We start from the raw sequence: 26,239 nt of genomic DNA, 5'->3' as shown, positions 1-26,239 counted from the left end.
CACCATGGCACTCCAGCCTGGGCAACAAAAGCAAAACGCCATCTCAAAAAAAAAAAAAAAAAGTGAAATAAGAGTAGAGACCTGAAGAAAACTTGGAGACAGATTCCTGGTGGGGAGTTCTACAAGTGCAAAGGCCCTGAGGTAGGCACAGGAAAAGCGAGGAAAAAGCCATGTGGCCGAATCATAGGAAGAAAGAGGGTGAATGGTAGAAGATCGAGTTGGAGAGCCATTCCTTTATTCATGAAAATTGAGAATTACAAGCCAGTTACTGTATGAGGTGCTACTTCAGAGGAGGGGTCTATGCCTTCCTTCTTTGGTTGGCTCTTGTGCAAGATTCTCCAGATTATAAAATAGAAGAGAGAAAACGCCCCGCTCTGCAGGCTGCAGTCTCTCTCCTGTTTCTTTTATGCCTTTTCTGCAGTGAGGCACTTAATGACCTTAGTTTTACTGAATGTACTTTCACAGAAAAATACAAAAACCTAACAAATTATTTCATGCCTATTTTTAAGGTCATTTATGAAATAGGAGTGAATACAGGCATAGTTTGTTCCAGTGAGTTTCTAATAATCAAATGCTTCCTTGCTTGGCATAGTTGGTCTTCACACAGGGATTCTAATTGAGAGGAGTTTTGCAAAATCAGCATTTAGTATTCTGTGACACTGACTTGGCAAGTACTTTGTTAGTATAATAGGCTTCAATAGATAAAGTAATTCAAAGACTGGTTCTGAAAAGAAGCCCAACCAATCTCCACGTGAGCCCTGACAGATGATACTGCCAAAGGTCTCCTCCAGATGGAATCAGCAGGGATTTATGCATTTATGGACTTGGTATCAGCCTATCAATCTAAACGATTCAAACAAATCCTATATCAAAAGATGCATAGGACTTTCTTCGGCTATGTCCAAACCCTTGATTATACACTGAATTTTTGAAGTAAAATGACCTACAAATCAAATATTATTTACTTCTCATTTTTATTCCTTTTTGGTTCAGGTTTTATGATCACTTGAGCCTAGGGGCGAATGCTAGGTACATCTACGTTATTTTAGCCTGGACACATGAAATAGTTTGCTGGGAGGAATTGAGAATGCTTAGCATAGTTGTTTGGTTAGCATAGGTGGTTGGTTGGCATAGTTGACTAGCAGATATCAGCAGGTACTTAATTATTATTTTTAAGTGCTGCGTAAAAGCTAATTATGTCTGTCCTGTTGGAATTACAGGTGTGAGGAGGCTCACATAATTTCATTATATGGCAAATTTGCTGATTTCCGTGTTCTACTACTGACAGTGCCTTGAATTGAGAAGCTATGCCTTACTGCTCTTTCCCTCGGCCTGTATTACAAACATGCACACTATTTGTCTTGACATGTAGTAGGTACTGACTAAATACTTGTTGAATTAGCAAAATACGAATAAAAATGGAAACTACAATAAGTTCATTATAATTAAGACAATTTACTGTGTTTGTATGAGCTAAGCCAATTTAAAAATTGCATATATAGTCACTTGCAGTATTTCACTTTCTTATTAAAAAGGGCTTTACATGTATATAACAATTTTACAAGTGCGTAACTGTGATGATGTGATAATACTGTTTTCTTTGTTTGACCAGTCTTTCAGCCCTCCAGCCTTCTACCCCTATCTTCAACTCATGTTAATAACCTACTAATGTGTCTATGAGCATGGACATAAGAGGCAGTATTACTCTCATCCCAGTACCATCACTTACGGCCTATGTGACTCTGAAAAAGTTTCACAAATTTTCTGTGACTCAGTTTCATTATCTGTAAAATGAAGATCATAGATCATCGAGACCATCCTGGTCCAATTACAAGACTATCTCATAACAACCAAAGAGTTGGGAGAGTTAAATGAACTAATATATGTCAAACTCTTAGAAGAATGCTTGTTACTTGCTTGCATGCATGTATACCACTAACTGTAGGCAGGAGGTGTTAGTTCCTTTGCACTTGGGCCTCTCTCTAGGGCTGCCCATCACATCGCAGCTACCTTCTCCCAGAGCGAGTGATCTGAGAAATAGAAGAGAGTTTGTTACAGTGCCTTTTATGACTTAGTCTCCAAAATCTCATTCTTTGTAACACTGTAGCTTTAAATATGCTTATATTAATATTTTAAATGTCTGTATTTAAATGGCTGTATTATATTTTAAGTAAAATATAGGTTGATGGAACAGTAAGTACTTTTAATGGCAAATACTGCAATTACTCTTGTACCAAACTAATAACTTGAGTTTTCAATCTTGATTAAAAGGTAACTGCTTGTTTGTATATGCATTCACAAAGAGCTTTAACAGGATTTGTTTTATTTCTTAGAAAACAACTCTTTATCTGCAACTCATTATTATTTATGATAAAGAGCCTAATTTTTTTTTGTTCTTAATGGCTAGACACTTACCTAGCTGAAATAATTTTATAATCTATTCTTTGTTCTTCAAATTTGGATCTTTATCACTAATGATTATAACATGTAAGTCCCTCCAAATCTCAGTGGCCTAATAAAATAAAAGGTTATTTGCTAAACTAGTGTAGGTGTTTCTGGGCAGGAAGCTCTCCTGACTTGCTTCTTTCAAACAGTGATTTGGGAACTTGATTTCTTTCATCTTGTGGGCTCTCCATCTTCAATACAAGGCTTCTAGGGTTTCCCTGGTAGTCATCACTATTCCAACTAGGTAGCCAGAAATGGAAAAGTGCATGGAGAATCAGGCATATAAAAGCCACACTACCTTCAGACTTATCCCATAAATAAGAATCAGGCATGTAAAAGCCACACTACATTCAGGCTTATTTATGGGATAAGCCTGAAAGTGGTGTGCAACATTTCTGTGCTTGTTTCATAAGCCGGAGCTCAGATGTGTAAGCACTCAAGAAGAAATAAAAAAATATGAATAGACCTATAACAATGAAAAAGATTAAATTCATAATCAAAAAACTCATCACAAATGCTGAGGATCAGCCAGGAGGTGTTCTGTACCCTGCAAAGCCACAAGAGCAGAGCTGTCCAAGACCAGGAGGGCCTGCCTCCCAGTGTGTATCAGTGCATCCTGGACATGAGACACGGAGTCAGTGGAGGTCATTTTGAACTTTAATGTTTAATGACTGCCGTATTGAATTTTAGACTTGCATGAGACCTGCAACCCCTTTGTTTTAGCCAATTTCTCCCATTTAGAATGGGTGTATTATGCAGTCCTTGTACCCCCATTGTATCTAGGAAGTAATTAACTTGCTTTTGATTTTTCAGTCTCATAGGAGAAAGGGACTTGCCTTGTCTAAGATGAGACTTTGGACTTGGACTTTTGAGTTAATTCTGGAATGAGTTAAGACTTTGGGTCTAGGCATGGTGGCTCATGCTTGTAATCCCAGCACTTTGGGAGGCCAAGGCAGGAGGATAACTTGAGGTCAGGAGTTTGAAACCAGCTTGGCAAACATGATGAAACCCCATCTCTACCAAAAATATTAAAATTAACCAGGTGTGTTGGTGTGTACGTACCTGTAATCCCTGTAACTCAGGAAGCTGAGGCAGGAGAATCACTTGAACCCGGGAGGCGGAGGTTGTAGTGAGCCAACATTGTATCACTGCACTCCAGCCTGGGTGACAGAGGGAGACTCTGCCACCAAAAAAAAAAAAAAAAAAGAGAGACCTCGAAGGGCTATTGGAAAGGCAGGATTGTGTGTTTTGAATTGTGAGGACATGAGATTTGGCCCAGGGGTGGAATGATATGGTTTGACTGTACCCACATAAATCTCGTCTTGAATTATAGTGCCCATAATTCCCTGTGTCCTAGAAGGGACTCTGTAAAAGACATTAATAATTTAATCATTGAGGATGATTACCCTCATGCTCTTCTTGTGATGATGAATGAGTTCTCACGAGATCTGATAGTTTTATAAGGAGCTTTTCCTCCTTTTGCTGGGGACTTCTCCTTGGTGCTGCCTTGTGAAGAAGCACATGTATGCTTCCCCTTCCATCATGATTCTAAGTTTCCTGAGGTCTCCCTACCCATGCTGACCTTAAGTCAATTAAACCTCTTTCCTTTATTAATTACCCAGTCTCGGGTATATCTTTATTAGCAGCTTGAGAATGGACTAATATACCAGGTTAGATCAAACTTATCCGACCGCTAGACAACCCAAATCACATGTTCAGCTGATGGGCATTCTATTATCCCTGCTGACGAAGAGCAAATAGACTACAGCAGGTGAGAGGAATAATTAGCCACCATCCCCAAAATATACACCAAGGACATTTTTAAAGGTGGTTTATATTGTGGGCAAATCTCATGCAATTGTAACACTGGATCATTAAATATTATTTCTATAATAGATTAAACCACTTTTTAAAAGATGCTAAATAAAAAGGTTAGGCATCTTTTTGTTCCTGGTTAAGAACAGAAAATTTTTGGTAATTCAAAATCCCCTTATTAACAAAGTAATTTTTATTTGCATATATTACTGTTGGCCTAGGGAAAATTGCAGCTTCTTAAAGTGATAGAAAATAATGATCCTTTTCAACATAATTAGAGATAAAGATCAGGCTAAGGGTGAAGTGAGAGAATGAGAATGTCACTTTTGCTAATCCTTTTAAAAAAATTTTTGCCTTCTCTGTTATTTCCCTATAGTCCTCTATTTTATGTTGTAACAAATCTACCTTGCAGATTGATTTAAAGGAAAAAAACTTTGAAAAGGTTTTTACATATTTGCAGATGTTTTACTTGTATCTTCTAACTTTTTTTCTCCAGCCAAAAGTCCTCTTATTATAAGGGGCAGCTGTAATATAAAGAACTATGGGCAAAACTAGTATATTTATTACTATTGTCTAAACCAACAGCATTTCTCAAAACATAAGAGTTGCATTCTCTGATTCATGTTTCAGATGGATTGCTTATCAGTACAGCCTTCTTTTTCCTATCTCCCTGAAGAGCCTACAAACAAGGTTTTTTTCCCTTGAGGATGTGACAAAGTTATGCAGGCATTTCTAAAATGGTGACGAGTTTATTCAACATGTATTTTCTCCTTGAAGAAAGGGATGATCCTTTTGTTGTTTTGGTTTTTTTCTCCTTGAAAAGATAGCTCTTTCTCTGGCATTCGGTAAGGGTCAGTTAAGACCAAGCTGCTTCAAGTCATCTTCTGCTTTCATGCAGATTTATTGGTAGTTTTGTTTGTTGGTCCAGAAGGAAATTTTGTTCTCTGCCCTAAGGCTGACTTGGAAATGGAAGCTAATCACATTAGGAAGAATAGTCAACTATACTCATTGGCTAAATCCAATACATTGTTGATTTCCCTGCTGCTCTCAGTCTGACTCTGAAACAATCAACAGCAGAGATACTCAAGAAGTATTGCTTGCCTGCTTGCCTCTGGGGGGTGTATGTGTGTGAAACTGACTCAGAATAATTGCAAAATGAAGAACAAAGCTTATACAGGATTTTGTGATGGCAATAGAGGATCTATCCAATTAAAATATGTCAATTTATATCAGCCCAGTAATACAAATTATACAGTCACTTGGAAAAGTTTGGCAGTTGCTTAAAAATTACACATATACCACTATTGAATTCAGCCATTTCACTTTTTTGTCTGTCATTCTCATTTCTAATAAAAACCTCTGGCTTCTGGGAATTACTATGAAAAATACCTGCAATGACAACAGTGATTTTGAAATGCTTATAATCTCCAAAATGTTCTAAGTTTATTTCTTAATATTTTGCAATGAGAGTGGATGTTCAAAATTAGGTACCACAGAATACTAAAAATCTCCTAAAGGTTGAATTTGAAAACTAGGTAATTGGTTTTTATTTCCTATTTTGTAAAGAGACTAAGGATCAGAGCAGCTGCCCACCTGGAGTCATATGGCCGGTAAATAGTGGGCACAGGATTTAGGTAAGAGTCTGTATAGACTCAAACTTATGTTCTTGCCAACCACTTAGGTATACTATGTAGTTAAAAAATAAAGAAGGAACTGATACATCTCAGAAAAGTTTTAAGCTACATGGCTATACACAGAAGAAATTATTTCCTGATAATCAGAAAATTTAACTCATCATGTTATTATAGTCACCAAGACTCCTTTTCAGCAATTACAGTACAGAGCCCTCAGAGAAACCACATTTTCAATAATGAATGGGCTGTAATTTGGAGTCAGAACACCTTATCAACAAAAGAGATGTCTGAATTGGGAAACGTAAATGAAGCCTCCCAAAGCACCTATAGTAGATATAACCGAGAGATAAAAGCAGAATTTTTTTGGTAATTTTCCTCCAAAGATTAATCATAATAGTAAAATCTCTCAAGCACCTACGTGTGCCAGAAATCATGTTACATCATGTTTATAGAGGATCCTCTTAAATCCTCACTTGAATCTTATTATAAAGAACACTCTTTCATTTTACATTAAGACTTCATTTTACAGATGGGGAAACGAACTTAATAGTTGAATCTGACCTGTTAGGACTCAGCACACAATATCTCAAAGCATAGCACCTTGGCATGCGGAGTACTTTGAACTGAAAAACATTAGAAGGGCCTCAGAAGCAGCTTCTCTTGCCCTCCTATCACTCTCCCCCTTTTCTTCCCTGAAGTGAGAATTATAGAATTCAGAATTCCTCTTCCCCAGGGAGTATCCTAGAAACTAGAACGCCTCTCCCGCAAAAGGAAGCCATAAAACCTAGAAAGGTCACTCTCTCCCTTACCTCTTCTCCTTTGAAGACCCTTATTCTATGGGGGTCCTGTTCCATACTGGGAGGAAAGAATGTTATACAGAGGACTAGAAGAATCTGAACAAACAGGCCTTGCTGGGTTTCCTCCTTCAGCTATAATCTACTCTTAGATCATGTCTTTTTGTCCAATCACATTTCTACATGGCTGCCCACTCTTGATCAAACCCGAGCACAAAAATAAATAATTTTTCCTCTGAATCTTTGGGTCTTTATTTCTGAAGCCTATTGTGTTACATAAAACTTTGATTAAATAAATTTGTTATGCTTTTCTCTTGTGAACCAGTGTTTTGTTATAGCAGTGTCAGCTGGGGACCCTTACGATGGGTAAGGAAAGGTATCATACCTTTCTGCCCCTACACACCCAAAGTCATGTACTGCTGTATCATGGGCTGGGGTTTGACTTCAGAGCCTTCTCTCAATCGAAAACTCACCAAAGGAATTTTGCTGCAACATGGTCAGCTAATAGCATTTTATCCTTCAAATAAGATCATTTTCTTCACAGTGAGACTTCTTGTTACGAACACTGTAGCACCAAGGCGTATGCTTAAAATGAAATAAAAATGTCTGTTTCTTGAATAGCTGTGCCCATCTACCCTTTTTCCTCCAGCTGAAATTGGAGTACTGGTGCATTTTGTGCATAAATGGAAGTTGGCAAACAGGGCTTGGTTTTGAGAAAAAAGACAGGTCAGACATAGGCTGTTCAGTAATTGAAAGGGAAGAGGCTGTAGATACTGCAACAACTTTTAAAAGAAAGCAGAGTACCTCAGTCATTTCCATATAAAAGACACAGGAGTGGAGTTTCAATAGCTTTTTTTCTTCTTTGGAGAAAATGAATGCAGCTTCCACCAGCTGATAAAAACATGAGCAAGGGAGGAGGGGCCGGCCCCTGTGCATCTTTCAGGCAGAAAATAGGTCTGTAACTTGCTTTGTATTTGAGGTCTTCCCGTGTCGTGCAGTATGTCTAGCAGATGATGTCATTGGCTTCCAGAGCAAAAGCAACCAAACGCCCCAGTAGAGTTGCATGGCATGGATGGGTCATTTGTATCCTCTGAATTTACATAACTGAGGTGCAGGCCAAATTCTTAGCTTGGTATTCATTTTGCTGGGTAAGTGGGCCAGGCTGACAAGTAAAGTTCAGAAGCTTCCAAATTACTAAGACAAAACACTGGGGCAAGAAGTCACATAGCACAGGGCTTATGTAAGCTCAAGTACTGACCTTTATGAATTTGTATTCCAGCTCTCTCTCTTTGAGGAAAAGGTTAATGTTGAAAAGGTTTGATTGTTTTTGTTATTTTTTTTAAATGAAGGTTGGGTGTATTATGATATATAAAGCAATCAGAATATTACACAATTCATTTTAGCTTCACATACTTGCATGCATGTACACACACACACATTCCAGCCCAATCCAATTAAACATTCTTAGTGTCCTTCCAGATTTTCCAAAAGGAGTAAGCCTTATATGATAGGCCCTGGGTAAGAGTTTAACTTACTTACCTCTGACTCTCAACTAATCGTACCAGCCACGGTTCCCCATTCTGCCCTCTCTCCAGGGCTGCCTCATACTATTTTAGTTAGAAATAACACAAAGAAGATGGTATTTCTCCACCTTAGAGTCTCTTTTTCTTACCATGTCCCTCGACATGAAGTATTTATTATAGTTTGGCACCTCTAACGTTCTGGGCATATTTGCTTATTAGAACTGGTGTTTATTAAGTACTTGCTATATGCTAGGTGCTGTGTTAAGTACTCTAAACAAATTTATAATAATGCAAGTAGTATTATGTCCATTTTACCTATGGAGAAACCAAGATCCAAATTAAGAAATGTATCAAGGGTCATAGATCAGGAAAATGGCACAGTGTGAGCTCAGATTTACATTGTCATGGCTCCAAATCTTGTACTCATCCTTATAAACCATATTCCAGGTAGCTTTGTTTTGATCGCTGGCAAATATTGAAGTCTCAACCTAAGTCAACAATCTTGGAAATACCATCTATGGTTCACATGGAAAATAAAGTAAATAAATGTATTTGTAAATGTGTCTTAGTCCCTTCTGTGTTGCTGTAACAGAATACCGCAGACTGAGTAATTTATAAAGAAAAGTAATTTATTTCTCACAGTTCTAGAGGCTGGGAAGTTCAAGATCAAAGTACCTGCATCTGGCATGGGCCTTCTTGCTGAGTCATAACATTATGGATGACTTCATATGGTGAAAGAACATGAGAGAGAGCAAGACAGATGGGGGTCAAACTCATTCTTTTATCAGGAACCCATTCCCATGATGACTAACTCACTCCAAAGATAACAGAATTTATCCATTCATGAGAGCAGAGCCCTCATGACCTAATCACCTCTTTAATGTCCCCCCGTCTCAACACTGTTGAGTTGGGGATTAGGTTCCCAACACATGAACTGTAGGTGACACATTTAAACAATAATAATTTGGATATAGCGCATGGCCACTACTGGAGAAACAATTTAAAGTCTGTGTGTGTAGGTCAGATTTCTAGAGTGAGACCAGAAGCACATCCTTCTTTCTGTAAAAACTTGGGTCTTAAGAGTATGAATCCACAAGGTACAGGCAAAACAAAAGCAAGCTTTGGGACTGCCTCTTGTCCTCTCTGGACTTAGGAAGAAAGAATAAAAAATTTAGCAGGTGGGGGTAAAGGGTTAGGTTTTTCACCCCCAGACCAATAGTATGATAGCAGTCCCCGCACATGGTGGAGGGGGGACGGAGTTGTTGTAGTACCCTGTGGGTCTCCAAGGAAACTGAGAAGACCTCATCACTCCTCATTTTGTCAGAGGAAGAGTAGCTCTTCTTTCAACAATTCTGAGCAGGTACAACAGCAGTCATAGGTTCAGAATCTGTGCTCTATTGCTCCAGGCTGCGCTGGGAAGACCTCTATTATGGGGTAGCTAGTATTTTCCTGACTTTCATCAAGACCAGTAGCGATTTAAGGTCTTGGATTCCCAGACGCAAATCACACACCCATCTTTTAAAAATATATAGCTAAAAGCCAATCTCATCTTTTTATTCCAAACATATAATTAGCACTTAAGTTCGTCAGATTACATCAGACAGCTTTGTAAACAGGCTTAAAAGTTTTAACTAATTTGGAGAACAATCTGATGACAAAGGTAAGGCAAGTAGCATTACAGAATGGTTTTTTGTTTGGTGGAGCTTAAGGTATAAAGGGTATATTTCCCAAAACTCCAAGCCACTTATAAATTAACTGCCTCATCCTTTTATGTGAAATATGACATATATCTACTTTTATTTATATTTGATTGGAACCCATGGACTCATATTGGCTAGCTTACTATCCACTGGCACTGTTCAAGGGTCATCTTGAAATATTCATAGCAAGTAAAAGTTTGAGAGTATGGGCCCAGGTATAAGAACTACAACATTATTTCCCTTTACTTTGCTTTATTATGCAGAAAAACAATCTGTCAGTTTGTGTTTCCCAACTTCCTCCTAGGGTTGTATCTAGGATTGTTACTGTATCTCTCATGTACGTACAATGCAGGGCACATGGGAGTCTTCGATAAATGGTTTCTATGAAAGAAAGAATAAAATTGAGTTCATACCATGACAGCCTTCTTTCATTTCTCTCATTGTCAAATAGGAAGTCGGGGAGTATGATAAGACAGAGGTCATGTTTACAAAAACAAGGTTAAATTAAATTTTTTCGAAACTATTTTCAGGATTGCATAATCCCTTGAAATAATAAGTACTCTCAGATGTCACAAAACCATGGCTGGGACACGCCAGTCTCATATAAAGAAGCCCTTCTCAGTGAATGGCAAGGAATACCGGCCCAACGTGTTGAGCAAGCATTGCCTGGTATGCAGGCAGTTTGCCATCCCACCTCCAAGCACCTCTTGGCTCCATAACAAATGTCAAGAGCTTTGTTATAAGAAAGCTGGCAGCAATTAGATTTTAGACAAATGTATTCAAATATTAAACCTAAATGTATTTAATTGTCATATACTAGTTTGCAATTATTCGTGCTAATTGGGAAATAGTTTGCCAATTATTCAGATATAATTGAAAAAAAAACAACTAATTTTAGTTGTTTGTTATCACCTCCTTCCCTTCAAACATTTGTAAGTGCTACTAACGAGGAAGAAAAATGAACAAAATGTGACTTTTACCTCCATCTCCTTTTCTCCTCTCATGAAAATGTTCCCAAGCAATAAAACAGATACACACTAAAACAAAATATGAGGCGAGAAGCAGAAAACGTGAGGAGCCAGACTAGCTTCCTAGACCCAGAAGAATGCCATGCTAGCGATGATAGCAACATGTCATACTTGGCCAATTCACTCACTGAGGAACATGAGAACATGAGAACATGAGAACATGGCACTAGAAGTTCAGTGATACTAAAATTTTAGGAAGCAACTGTTTTTACTCTGTTCTTTACACACACACACACACACACACACACACACACACACTCTTTCAGTTCTGGGATACATATGCAGAATATGCAGGTTTGTTACACAGGTATACACATGCCATGGTGGTTTACTGCATCCACCACCCCGTCATCTGCATTAGGTATTTCTCCTAATGCTGTCCCTCTGCTAGCCCCTCACCCCCCTGTGATCCCTCCCCTATTCCCCCACCCCCAACAGGCCCCGGAGTATGATGTTCCCCTCCCTGTGTCCATGTGTTCTCATTGTTCAACACCCACTTATGAGTGAGAACATTAGGTGTTTGGTTTTCTGTTCTTGGGTCAGTTTGTTGAGAATGATAGTTTCCAGCTTTATCCATGTCCCTGCAAAGGACATGAACTCATCTTTTTCATGGCTGCATAGTTTTCCATGGTGTATATCTGCCACATTTTCTTTATCCAGTCTATCATTGATGGGCATCTGGGTTGGTTCCAAGTCTTTGATATTGTGAACAGTGCTGCAATAAACATATGTGTGCATGTGTCCTTATAATTGAATGATTTATAATCCTTTGGGTATATACCCAGTAATGGGATTGCTGGGTCAAATGGTATTTCTAGTTCTAGATCCTTGAGGAATTGCCACACTGTCTTCCACAATGGTTGAACTAATTTACACTCCCACCAACAGTGTAAAAATGTTCCTATTTCTCCACATGCTCTCCAACAACTGTTGTCTCCAGATTTTTTTTTTTTTTTTTTTTTTTTTTTTTTTTTTTTTTGAGACGGAGTTTCACTCTTGTTACCCAGGCTGGAGTGCAATGGCGTGATCTCGGCTCACCGCAACCTTCGCCTCCTGGGTTCAGGCAATTCTCCTGCCTCAACCTCCTGAGTAGCTGGGATTACAGGCACGCGCCACCACGCCCAGCTAATGTTTTGTATTTTTTTTTAGTAGAGACAGGATTTCAACATGTTGACCAGGATGGTCTCAATCTCTTGACCTCGTGATCCACCCGCCTCGGCCTCCCAAAGTGCTGGGATTACAGGCTTGAGCCACCGCACCCGGCTGTCTCCAGATTTTCTAACTGGCACGAGATGGTGTCTCAATGTGGTTTTGATTTGCATTTCTCTAATGACCAGTGATGATGAGCTTTTTTTTTGTATGTTTGTTGACTGTCTAAATGTCTTCTTTTGAAAAGTGTCTGTTCATATCCTTCACCCACTTTTTCATGGGGTTGTTGGTTTTCTTGTAAATTTGTTTAAGTTCTTTGTAGATTCTAGATATTAGCCTTTTGTCAGATGGGTAGACTGCAAAAATTTTTTCCCATTCTGTTGGTTGCGGGTTCACTCTAATGATAGTTTCTTTTGCTGTGCAGAAACTCTTTAGTTTAATTAGATTCCATTTGTGTATTGTGCCTCTTGTTGCCATTGCTTTTGGTATTTTAGTCATGAAGTTCTTGCCCGTGCCTATATCCTGAATGGTTTTGCCTAGGTTTTCTTCTAGGGTTTTTATGGTGTTAGACCTTATGTTTAAATCTTTAATCCATCTGGATTAATTTTTGTATAAGGTGTAAGGAAGAGATCCAGTTTCAGCTTTCTGCATATGGCTAGCCAGTTTTCCCAACACCATTTATTCAATAGAGAATCCTTTCCCCATTGCTTGTTTTCATCATATTTTGATCCATGGAGCACTTACGGAATGTCCTCATTCTCTCTGTCTCTTCTCTCTCTCTCTCTCTCTCTCTCTCTCTCTCTCTCTCTCTCTCTCTCCCCCCTCCTGAGGATTTCTTAGTGGCTAAACTTTACATTAATGGTTCTTCTTATTTTTCATAGTAATAGCCCAGATGAGCAGGAAAGAAAATCCAACCACTGGGCTCAATCTTTAATCAGCTGTCTGTGGTTCTCACTGAGCAGTGAATTAAACCAATACTTGTAGGACTTGATCCATTTTCCGGTTATCATTTCAGGGAAATTTTCTATCATTTCTTCATTTCACAAACATAGCCTCTTATGTAGCCAGTTTTCCTGACCAGAAAGTATTTCTTTCTCCCCTCTTAGCCTGGATTTTCATCTGTGCTGATTCCGACAAGGATTTTCAACTTACTAAATGAAACATTTCCAAATATTCACTGAGAAGAGGAAGACAGTCTGTTAAAGGGAACTTGTTAAACCACGGGACAAGTCACAAGTGATATCTTGGGCTTTCTTGGGCCCCAGGTCATTTCAGTCGCTAAGGCTGATGCATAAGATGCAGAGAAAAATATGGACCATGTGATAAAACTAAAAAGCAAAACTATGATCCATGTAATATGGCTCATGCTTTGCAGTGGAATGAACCTCACAGCCCTTTAAGGAAGCATCTGATGGGACATTGCTTCTAGGTGTTTTGTGGGTTTTAGAATTCTGAAAGTGTGTGTGTGTGACCTTAAGCTATAAGTGTCTCATTTGTGACGACTTACCCTAAAAATGCAGGGCCTTTATGTTTGAACAGTAAGTGCAGCTAGAGGCTTAAAAAAGCAAAGACCATTATTTTATAGAACTTTTTTTTAAGAGCAAGAGAAGGAGGTTATTTGGGGAATACAGTCTGAGCAATCCTAATGACTCAGTTGTGCCAATTTAAAAGACTATATAAGTTTCAAAGTTCATATTTCCTATTTTTAAATATTCTTCTGCATTTAACTTCAGTTATTACTTTTAATATGTATCTGCATGCTAAAGAAACCACCACTTTAAGAAGTCAAACAATGTTTACAGCACTCAGAGGACTATCTAAAGGACTCCTTCGGTCTGTTTTTAAAACACAATAGATTTATATAATTACTGGGGTGTATATGTGTGTTGATATGTAAATAGCATCTCTTTCTACTAAACACACCTTGGTTTCTCTAAGTTTTATACTTGAACATAGGATCCTGAAAGGCACAAATGACTCAGTTTCATCTTTTGTATCTTCCTGCCTGGCCCCAGCGTCACTGCTGGATAAATGTCTTACTGACTGCTGAAACTAAAGGCAGCATAGCAGGAGTATATCACAGGAGTATGTCACTCTAGATCTGCTTTTGCATATTGCTTTCACTTAAAGAGAACAGTATTCCTTCAAGCAGATAACGAAGTTACAGTTACTGTCTTTGTCATGACTATTCGCAGTCATAGTCAGGTAGCTTGTCTTGCTCGAAGCTGTATTTCAATGAATTTTTAAACCATTTCTCTCCTCCCTGGCTTTCAGTGCCTTAAACCAGTGACAGGCCCAGTGGGGAAGAAATCTGGGGACAAACTACATTAATGGATGTCTACATGCGTTTACCTTCAGGGCTGAAAGAAATAAACAACTTCAAAGAGAATTTAAACAAAGAGGAAAAGGCTAGAGGAGGAAAAGGAAGGAAACACAGATGAAGGGCATAGGGAAATGTGAGTGGGTGGCAGATGGCTTCTGAGATGGAACTAGAGCACGACATCTAATCCAAAACAGTTCATAAAGCACTTTCACATGCATCATTTCCCAGTTACTAGGTGAAGTACAGAATATCTTGACCTCAGAGATGAGAAAGAGGGTTCAGAAAGGTCGAATATCTGCCCAAGGTCACACAGCTAGTACACAAGCAGTAGAGCTGGCGCACAACCTCCAGCATCATCACTGCCATCATCGTCGTCACCGTCTTCAGGCCCGATCATCGTGTTTTCCTCTGAGCATATGGCCAACCCCTCTGCCACCCGTTTGCCCAGTGTTTGCAGATACCACCATGAAACAAATATATGTAAGTACTGCTTAATAAAGGGTGAATGTTATTGAGGTGAAGGAGACACTTTTTTTAAACATAGAGCCAAACGTCACTGTTTTCTGAGCTATAAATTGTTAAGCTCTGATAGATAACAACACATTAACATGTTGAAATCGAATATTTCTCCAAACAGAAGTGAGCGGGCTGTTTATGCCAGGCTTGCAGTGGGCAGCCTTGAGAACAAAACCTCTTTTGTACTTTTTCCCCCCATGAGTAAAACACAAGACTTCAGATTCAAAAAAAAAAAAAAAAACATGTTGAAATCTCTCACAATGTGTATATAGATCGTTGTTATTTAAAACAACAAGAGTGATGTAGCATCACAGCGCGCTAGGCCTCATTTATGTCCTTTGCATTCTATGAGGAAAGAACTATAACTATCTTTGTTTTACAGATGAGGAGACTGAGGCATACAACATTTCAGTAACTCGCACAGTTATACGGATGTTAAGCAGTAACATCTGGAAACATCCTGGCTGAGTCCTCTCTGAACTTTATAATTTTATGTATTACTTTCGAAAGAAAGTAATTCTAGGTGATATCAGCTCAATCATTTTAAGTATTTGTATCTGTGTTATAAACTCATTCTATTCTATACTATATTCTATAATTTTAATTGGTAATTCTTAAAAATGACAGGGAAACCATTTCCCTTATGCTACTTAAAATATTTATTGTATATATTTTTTCAATCATGAAAGTAAAGAATAACTCTGGTGTAAAAAAAAAGAAACTAAAACATAAATACATAAAAGAGACAGTTACAGTTCTTTGTAAATTTAGCTCCCTTCTCCACCATAATTACCATTAACACCATCAACTCACTTTAAACCATCTCAGTTATAATTAACTTACTTAAAACTTGAGTCCTAAACCTTCAGCAATGCATATTTACAGTTCTCAGCTAATCATATCCACTTAAAGTTTTTCCAGCAACGACAGCAGGTGGGCAGCCCCAGATAAATATAGCCAGTGTGATGAGTGTTTCACCAAAGCTCATTTATCTTCAGTCATCGGCCTGCCCATAGGTCCCTTTCTGGGGTCCAGGTCAGAATCAGCACGAGTGTGCCAGGTAACTTCTGGTGGTAGCTTCAACTGTCCTGAGAGGAAAGGAAAAGCAGGCCACCTGAGAGGAGCTATGTGGAGCAAAGAGAGAAGAGAGAGAGAAAGTAACACAGCAGGCAGACCAAGAGACACTGCTTTCATGATCTTCAAAGCAAATTAAGAAATCTGTCTTTTCTTCGTCGCTGGGAAACTGGCTCCAAAGACAATTCTAGAGGAGACACTCCCAAAATATCTGGGTGAGGTTAAATTCATCTAAAACATACTAATTATCACTGACTATATGCCAGGCACTGTTAGGTACTAGGAATACAAAGACGAGCCAGCTAGATGTATTTCCTGACTCCAGGTGCTTATAACACAACAGGGAAGACAGCTATTGAATAGTCAGAGTATAATGTAAAATTGAAATCGGCATCATTGTTAAGAAGGAAAGCGATGCAGTGGTATTTTGTAAAGGATCTCCTGTGGATGAGTAAGTTGCTGTGTGCTATGGGTAGAGGGGAAAGTTATTCATCATTTTCAAGACACACTTCCTTCAATCCTTTACACGATTCAGTAAACAAAGGGGAGGGTGGTGCTCTTGTGATGCATGCTGTCCAGTTAAGGAAACACACCAGACCTGTGAAAGACTTGGTTTTATAGGTTCCAGGCCAAAAGCAATGCAGGGCACCTTTGAATTTGCCCATTTTTCAGCTATGTCTTTTTGATATTGATAAATGGCAATGCAGAGAGGGATCCAAGGGTAGAAAGTGCATGGCAAATGAGATTTGGATCAGGCAATGTAAAAGGCGGATATGTTTTGCATAACATCAGAGAACACAATTACACTGCTGGTACTGAAATGACAGTTCAAGGAAGCAGTTGCTGCTAGAAAAACAAAAGGACTAACAATCGGACTTCCAGGACTTAGACCTCAGAGAGAAAAATCGAAGGGAAAGAAAGCAGCAAAATAGCCAGCACGTCAGCTTCCCGAAACGCCATCAAGGGATGTTATCTGTCCCCTAAAGAAAAACCTTTTCAACAATAACTGTAACAGTCTACCCATGACTGCTCGCCTGGTTTGCTGTATGGAAAAATAAGATTAACATGTACTAATGCTTTTAAAAGATGATGATATGATATTTAAATATGCCTGTGAATGATTAAGTCACTGGCTGTTTACATTCACTTGAATTCACTACAGAGAGTTTGAATTATACAGAATAATGCTTTTCCATTTGTATTTTCACTGGCATTTGTAGGCATTTTGATTTTTTTTTTTTAAGAGGGAGTCTTGCTCTGCTGCCCAGGCTGGAGTACAGTGGTGTGATCTCAGCTCCCTGCACTCTCCTCCTCCTGGGTTCAAGTGATTCTCCTGCCCCAGCCTCCTGAGTAGCTTGGATTATAGGTATGCACCACCACTCCCAGCTAAGTTTTGTATTTTTAGTAGAAACGGGATTTCACCATGTTGGTCAGGCTGGTCTCGAACTTCTGACCTCGTGATCCTCCCATGTCGGCCTCCCAAAGTGCTGGGATTACAGGCATGAGCCACCTCACCCAGAAGCATTTTGATTTTTAAAAGCTGACATCAAGTTGCTGGATGGAACGATATCCTGAAATTTGAAAATTTTCTATAGGAAAGTCTGCTTTTTCTTGTGCCTGAGGTTTCTAAAATTTCACACCATTGGGTGTTTTCTTAGAAGAGCTTCCAAAGCTTTCCTTAGTCTTTCAACTGGTTTCATGACCCAAAATAATGTAGAATCACAGACAATATCATGTATAACTCTTGGAACTTTTCTCAGAGTTATAATCTCTTACATGTTTAAAGTTTTCTTTTAGTATAGACATATAGAAGTAAATTTTTCTCATGCTTGCATATGTACATATGCATACTAGAATGTTATAAATGTCTAAGTATATGTCTAGGTGTATACATGCATCTACAGAAAGTTATAAGCATGAATACATTTAAAATAAATGTAGAACGGGGGATAGTTGGGGGGGTAGGGAAGAGACAATGGGGGGTGGGGAGGGATAACACGGGGAGAAATGCCAGATACAGTATGCACCTAAAGTAAAATAAATAAATTATAATAAATAAATAAATAAATGTAGAAATATATGGCTTATAAATATTATGACCAGAAACAGGTACCCCAAATAATTGTAAACTCTTTGACAGTGGTAACTACCTTCCATTTATCTATTATAAACATTTTGCCCAGCATATAGTAGATGTTTAATAAAGTAATTGCTAACAATAAAGTGAATTTAGCCAATACACCCAGTCTAAAGCATATAAGAAAAAAAATGGAGTTCATTCTTGACCCTTTGACAATGATAACAGAAATACATGAGAACACAGGGTTTGGAACATATTGTTTGGTTTTGGAGGTTTTAACATTTAATTTTATTAAAATGTATTTATAAAGATAAAGTTCTGGGCGTTTTTAAAAAAACTTCTTTTACTCAACTATATAGGAAATATATTGATTTTCACTACACAATCCAGCTATTGCTTTTCAATGTAGAACTTTACACAAATGGTTAGTAATAAATAGAAATTGTTCGCAAGGTTTGACTGGGGATTGAGAAGAAAGAAACCCTGAAAGGGGAATATTTTCTGCAAAGAAAGATCTTTCCCCTTATTTCAGAACACCCCTAGCCCTCTTCCTGGTTGCTGCCTCCTGCTGCTTCTCCTTCATCTGCTTCCCTCTTGTTTTTCCAACTTTGACTCCTTTTCTTCCTCTAGGTATCCATGAACATTAGAGATAAAATGTAAAGACATCCAACCTAGTTTATTAAATTCATACCAAAGTTTTGGATTTAAAAAAAAAACATATAATTGCATACTTGGAAGAGAACTTAAGTTTCTTATTTATTCGGCTCGTTTAACAGATGAGAAGACAGTCTCAGGCATTACCAACCATTATTCAATTAAAGGAATAACAGCAGAAGAGTTAAAATAATCTAAAATGATTGTTTTTCCATGCCATTTACATCATTGTGATAAATTAACCAATGAGCAAGTGCGGATTGATCCTCTGATAGTTTTGTAAGTTCTGACATGTGACAGATATAAGTTTGCTGGAGCTCAAGAAGAAAGAGATTGGTTGAGTACAGTGGCTCATGCCTGTAATCTTAGCACTTTAGGAGGCCAAGGTGGGAGGCTCACTTGAGCCCAAGAGTTTGAGACCAGTCTGGGCAACATGGCAAAACCCCACCTCTACAAAAAATACAAAAAAAACAAAACAAAACAAAACAAAAAGAAAAACCTCAGCCAGGCTTAGTGGCACATGCTTGTAGTCCCTGCTACTTGGGAAGCTGAGGCAGGAGGATTACGTGAGCTGAGCCCCAGGGAGGTCGAGGCTGCAGCAAGCCATGATTATGCCACTGTACTCCAGCCTAGGCTTCAGAATGAGACCCCCATCTCAAAAAAAAAAAGAAGAAGAAGAAGAAATAGATCACAAGCTGAGTAGTCAGAGAAGGTAGATTGGAGGGAGCAGGAGAGACTGAGAAGGTGACACTGTCAGCTTCTTAAGGGTAGGACTGTGCCTCTCGCCTTCACTTATCAGTGAATAGCTCATTTTCCAGCATGCAGCATACTTTCAATCCATGTTGGTTGAATGAATAAACAGAAAATGGGAAGATTAAGCATGAAAAAAACAAGCATGATCTAAGTTAGAGAGATGGGAATATGCATGATATTTAGGAGAATTAAAAATAAAACAGTCTCACACAGAAGGCTTGAATAAAGAAGTGGTGGGAGGTAAGCTGGAAAAGTTGGTACCCTTCTCCAATCTTCCCCAGCACCAGCATCCTCAGCTCCTTTCTATCACATTTTTACCACATTGCATTGTGAATGATATTTTATCTGTCTCCCCCTCCAAAAGGTAAACTGTTTTGAGGGAAAGAGCCATGATCTCCATCATGGAGATCTTCATAATCTCATTTTTTTTTTAGATGGAATTTCGCTCTTGTTGCCGAGGCTGGAGTTCAATAGCACAATTTTGACTCATCACAACTTCTGCTTCCTGGGTTCAAGCAATTCTCTTGCCTCAGGCTCCCAAGTAGCTGGGATTACAGGCATGTGCCACCATGCCCAGCTAATTTTGCATTTTTAGCAGAGATGGGCTTTGTCCATGTTCGTCCGGCTGGTCTCGAACACCCGACCTCAGGTGATCCACCTGCCTGGCCTCCCAAAGTGCTGGGATTACAGGCGTGAGCCACCAGGCCCAGCCATCAATTTCCATTATAATGCATAATGCTCACAAATATGGTACACCTTGATGTCAGACTAAGTAGCCTGGTTTTCATCTTGAGGGCAATGGATAATCAATTAATATATTTGAGTGGGAGCCTAATATTATCTAAATGATGAGGTTTGACATGTTAATGTCCTAGCACAGGTAAAAGTTGAGATGTGAAAATGGTAGTGGCAGTGAACAGAAATGGGCCTAGGTATGCAAAAGATATTGCATGTAACCCCAGATACACATTGAAATGGACACCTTGCTCAAAAAACCACTAACATTCTTGCTCTATTGATTCATTTCCAATTACCTACCTTACAAAAATATCCTGTCTACATTGAGTACATAATACTCTTGGCTCTTACCTTTCACCATCTAGACCTTTTACTTTTCAGAGTATCATAATCTAGGTAATATTTAAACTATATTCCATTATATCTTTAAAAAGTCTGGCAATTTGAGGTTTAATGTCTGCCCTACTGAGTTTCAGACATGCATGGAGCCTTTAGTCTCTTTTGACCAGTTTCTCCCTTTTGGAATGACAATGTTTACCCAATGCCTGTACTGCCATTTTATCTTGGGAGTAAATAACTTGATTTGATTATATGGGCAGAGAGATGGAAGGAGATGAGACTCAGATGAGAAAGGACTTTGGACTTGAAGCTGGAATGAGTTAAGACTTCTGGTGACTACTGGCAGGGAATGATTGTATTTTGCAATGTGAGAAGGACATGATATTTAGGGAGCCAGGGGTGGGATAATATGGCTTGGATGTCTGTTTCCTCTAAATCTCATGTGGAAATGTAATCCCCAGTGTTCGAGGTGGGCCTGATAGGAGGTCGCACCACTGGGTGGGGGCAGATCCCTCAAGTGGCTTAGTGCCGTCTCCTTGGTGATAAGTGAGTTCTTGCCCTGAGTTCATGAGAGAGCTGGTTGTTTGAAAGTGTGTGACACTTCCACCCTCTCTCTCTTGCTCCACTTTAACCATGTAACCTGCCTGCTGCCCCTTTACCTTCCACCATGGTTGAAAGCTTCCTGAGGCATCACTAGAAGCTGAGCAGTTGCCAGTGCCATGCTTCCTGTATGGCCCGCAGAACAGTGAGCCAATTAAACTGCTTTCCTTTACCAAAAAAAAAAAAAAAAGTTTGGCAAGTCCATCACAATTTTATTCAGAGGAAAAAACTATACAACTTAACTGTATAATTTTCATTGATTCTGTCAAAAAAAAAAAAAAAGCATCAACAAACAATAGGGAAACAGGTCAAATCGGGTCATCAGACCCTGTTTTAGAATGAGAAAACAATGTTCTAGCATTAACTCACCTTAAAATTTTGATATGGAAATAAAAGCATGCTATTTTAAGACTAATTAGACACAGATCGAGAATGTCTAAAAGTCTTTAAAGAAACTTAACTAGAGTGGGTTTTTAAGAATCTACACAATAATTTCTTTGCCCAGACAAGAAGTATTTCTGTAGACACAGTCACCACCTAGTTCTAGAGCTGATCAAATATAAACACAATTATCAAGGTTTAGAGAAGAAATGATGTAAAACCATCAACTTTGCTTCATATACATTCTACTTACCAAGGGTAACATGCTCTTAGTAAGTCTGGTCTTATCAAGTACTGAGAATAAAGAGCCTTTCTAGGGATTCTGTTAGTAAGTCAATAGGGATAACATGGGGAGAAATGCCAGATATAGATGATGGAGGCAGCAAACCACATTTCCCTGTAGGTACCTGTGCAATAATCCTGCATGTTCTTCGCATGTACCCCAGAACTTAAAGTGCAATGAAATATATATTTGTTGAGCATTTATGATGTGCCAGGGACTGAGTTAAACACGGCTTTATCCAATTAATTCTATTTAATCCATAGAACAACTATATGAAGCAAGCATTAGTACCCTCCATTTTATAGGTGAAAAATGAAGCTCAACAAATCAAGTGACTTGTCCAAGGTCATACCCTGTGAACAATGGGAAAATCATGGAATAGTGAGAAAGGATATGAGCCTTAAGAATCCATAAACCTGCGTTGAGATAATGGTTCTTCTCATTAACAGCAGTGGAAACTTGGACAACTCACTCACTCACTCTCTGTCTTGGCTTTTCATTTAAAACGTGCAGGCAGTATGTATAATAAATAGACTAACAACTCTGGGACTAGACTGCCTGGGTTTGAACTCAAGTACTACCATTCACTGGCTGTGTGATCTTAGACAAGCTACTTACCTCCATACTTCAGTTTCCTTGCCTAAAATTGTGGATGACAATGATGGTATTATTAAGAACTACCTCATAGGAGTGTTACATGGAGTATACGAATTAATAAAATGCTTAGAACTATGCCTGGCATGTAGTAAATGTTATATATATGTGTGTTAGCTATTGCCGTAATTATGAGCTACCTCCCAGGATTGTTACAAAAAACTCAAAAGAAATATGTGAAAGCACCAAGTTCATAGTAATAATGATTCATTAAATATGAATCACAAAGGTTAACAGTCAGTTTAAAATTCAATGGCAATGAGACCAAGAGATAATAAAAGACATTAATAAAAGCTGTGCTGCTGTCACCCTTTTATAGAAATTGTCAAATGTCTATAGGCACTTGGTTCTGGGTTAGACAATGCCCAAAAAAGCTGGCTGAGCTTTACTGGGCCGTGGTGAGAAGTCTGCTTTTGTCAGTGACACTGGTTTTATGGTGTGTCCAAAATCACGGTGCAGATAAAAGCTAATATTATGATTCAGATACACTCATTGTCTGGTTTTCGGATTTTGAAGGCAGTGTCAACTCACCCTCGCACTGGGTGACTCTGCACACAGAGCAAAGATGCTCAAAGTTTCACATAGGTATGGACAGACAACTTACAAGCACCTGGTTCCTTCTGAGCCTCCAGGATCCAAACACTCCCTCAATTGCAAAGACATTTCTAACATGTGGGAAAATTTGGCTCCAGAAAGCTTCCACGGGAGAATTAGGAATAGGATCCCAATGTATGCATCTTATAGGTGGGATCTGTGTTCAGCTGCTGTTAATGGAGATTCGGAAAACTGGCTTAAGCAAATTCCTGGTAAGAAGTCCAAAAGCTAACCATCTAGGGCTGGTACTGAAATGTCCTTAAGTCATTAGGTGTTAATCTGTTCGGTCATTCTAAATGTAGAGAGAAACGCTATGATTATGGTTGAGATCTGTTGATGAGAGGACCCCCAGGCCCCAGATTCAACCACCTTCAATCTTTAGATTTTGGTTTATTGGCTTAGGTGAGGTCATAAGGGTTCATGTCAAAATGGGGTTTTAAATCTCTTAGGCTTGTTCCACTAGGATAGTTTCTTCCTGTGAGAACAAGCTCGTATAATCAAGAGACCTGCCAGGACTTATTAGTTGATAGACTCCTCTTGCTGTAGCTCTTTGGAAGTTGGCTTAAATTTAGTAGCAAAGCTTCGGTAGTAACCATGCTAAGGTCTAGGGTCTAGAATTTAAAAGTGCAGTAGGAGTTTCCATTTATTCATCACAAACTACTGTGTCCTGCACTTCAGAAGCTTTAGTTCTAATATCTAATGCAACAACATTGTAAGGCAGGAATTCTTCATCCCATTTTTTTAATAAGTGAAGAAACTGAGACTCAGAAAGATTAAATGATGTGTCCAAAATCACAATGCATATAAAAGCTAAGATTATGATTCAAATTCAGTCATTGTCTAGGCTGAGTAAACTGTGTGTGGGGAAGGTACAGACTTCTTGGCAGACTAGCAGAATGTCACTCCTTGCCTTCCCAGCTGGACCTCTGCTGTCAGAAAGCTAATCCCACCTCTGAATTTTCATTTATATCCTAACCTGAAGGGTGATGTTGTGTCGAATCCCTACTAACCTCAATAGGGAAGCCACTAGCTTCAAGAGGCCAAAGAAGAGACCCAGAGCTAGCAAAAGAGACATGGGGTTTTATCATGGGCTTATAATTCAGGGGAGAGGGTCCAGTGGCAACAGGCTTGTCAGAAAAACTGCAACTGCCTGTAAACATCATGCAGTTTATAGCATTTTCACTTAAAACCTCCCCCTAACCACCTCCACCTCGCATCTTTCATTTAACTGAAAACTCAGGACTTCAATCTCCTGTGTGGCCTTTGTTCCATGGAATGGGATGGGGGCTGAGATGTTTATCAGAGATAAAGAATGAATCTTTGGGTTGGCCATTCCCAGATTCTCTAGCTTAGAACACACATTCAGGTGCATCTCCCATACAGGGTAATTCTAAGGGTATGCTTAAATTATTGCTATCAGGTGCACTTACCCTACAGGTGTGTCTAGGGCCAGACCCAGTATTGTTGCAAGCGTTTTGTTCATCTGTTTTTTATTTGCTTGTATTTATCTAACTACCACAATACATTTATGAAATCAAATCCGTTGGCACTAAATCCATAAGCTTTCCTCCAAATATTTCCCAAATCTATTTAGTTCATATTCAAGCACAGAGAATATGTAATTAGCAGACTTCTTTATTTAAGTAAGAAGTCTGCTAATTACAGAAAAATCAGTAATAGTATCAGGGTTTCGACGTCAGAGAAGTTGCAAAGGAAGACTGAGACTGGCCTCCCCAGAAGTTTAGGCAATAGAGCCAGGGGTGGCTGCTAAAACAAGTGGGGCTGAGCCTGGAATCCATCCTAGCAAGAGTCTTGGGCCTTCCAAGCCTGCCTAGGTTCACACTGAATAATTATGAGCAATGGGAATATGTTAGGGCTTGGGCAAGTATCACCACTGAACAGTTCGGTAGGAATAACAGGAAGCAACCAGATGTGAATCCTTGACAATCCAATAGCAGGGAGGAAACAGGGTGATAGCCAGGGTCAGGAACTCCTCTGTGGTGGAAACAGTTTAAACAGAGGATCTATATAAAGAACCAAAGAGCCAGATGCTACAGAGAAAGCACTGACCTGATGTAGCAGCCTGGATCGCCCTCCAAGGGTGAGTTGTACCAATTGTACTCAGTTGACAGATGCTAGATCGCCCATGAATTCCTTGCTATCTCCACCCAGGGATGGACCTTGTGCTGGGTTGTTCTAAAGCCAGTTTGGTCAAGCTACAAACTATGTTTTCCAAATTTCCTGCCCTGTATGCTTCTAGGTAACCATTGATTAAAAGAACTTTGGATTTGGGAGACAGAAGTAAAGTAGCGGCTATTATTTTCCAAAGGTCTTTGCAGCACGTAGCATGACGGACTGATGCAGACGTGCCCAGTAGGATCTAGTTTGCCCCTGTTCAACTCTTCTTCCAGACTGTTGGCTCTACTGCTTAACAGAGGCCCCATGCCCACCACCAGAAGCCCAGCTAGAGCCCCACAGAGGTGGTAGCTACCTAGACTCAACAACTTCCTGTAGACTTCCCCATGAACTTGCCCTTGTGTCTCCACTTCAGGAATAGGATGTCCTTGACTGCTCTGTATATCCTGTCTTGTCCACCTGCACCAGCGTTTCAGGAAGACTAATTATTCCTTTTACTCTGATCACCAACTCCTTCTGGCTCCTTGTTTCCTCAGCTCTTCCCACAATTGTGTGAGGTCTTTTATTCCATATACTTGTGATAATTGTGCTTCCTCGACTAATAAAGTCGTTTCTACTCTAAATGGGACCTTGTTCATCTAGGAAGTAGTGATTTCTCCTTCGGTCCAGGAAACTCCCTTGTCTATCTTAGCATTCCTCTTATATCCATAGAGAGGAAGAGAAATGAAAAAGGCGGAAAAGAAGCTGAATTCCCTAAGTCAATGAGGTAGATAGTTTCTAGCTCTTCCTCTAGTGTGCACAGACCTCTTGTGATAGAATGTCCTACGTTTATTTCACTTCCCCCTTTACCCAAAGAGCAGTTGGGTCTCCTGAATCTTCAGTGCAGGACGAGCAAACTCTGCCTTAATTTGCTCTGGCAAGCATGAAAGAACATGGCAGCAGCAAGTGGCCTAATGGCAAAGGACAGTGAGTGTTAGAATAAAAAGGAAACACAGATAGTGCATTTTTCCAGACTTATGGCTAGTA

Source organism: Saimiri boliviensis, chromosome 7 (genome assembly GCF_048565385.1).
Source record: "Saimiri boliviensis isolate mSaiBol1 chromosome 7, mSaiBol1.pri, whole genome shotgun sequence".
Taxonomy (NCBI): Eukaryota; Metazoa; Chordata; class Mammalia; order Primates; family Cebidae; genus Saimiri; species Saimiri boliviensis.
Note: the sequence above shows the minus strand (reverse complement) of the source record.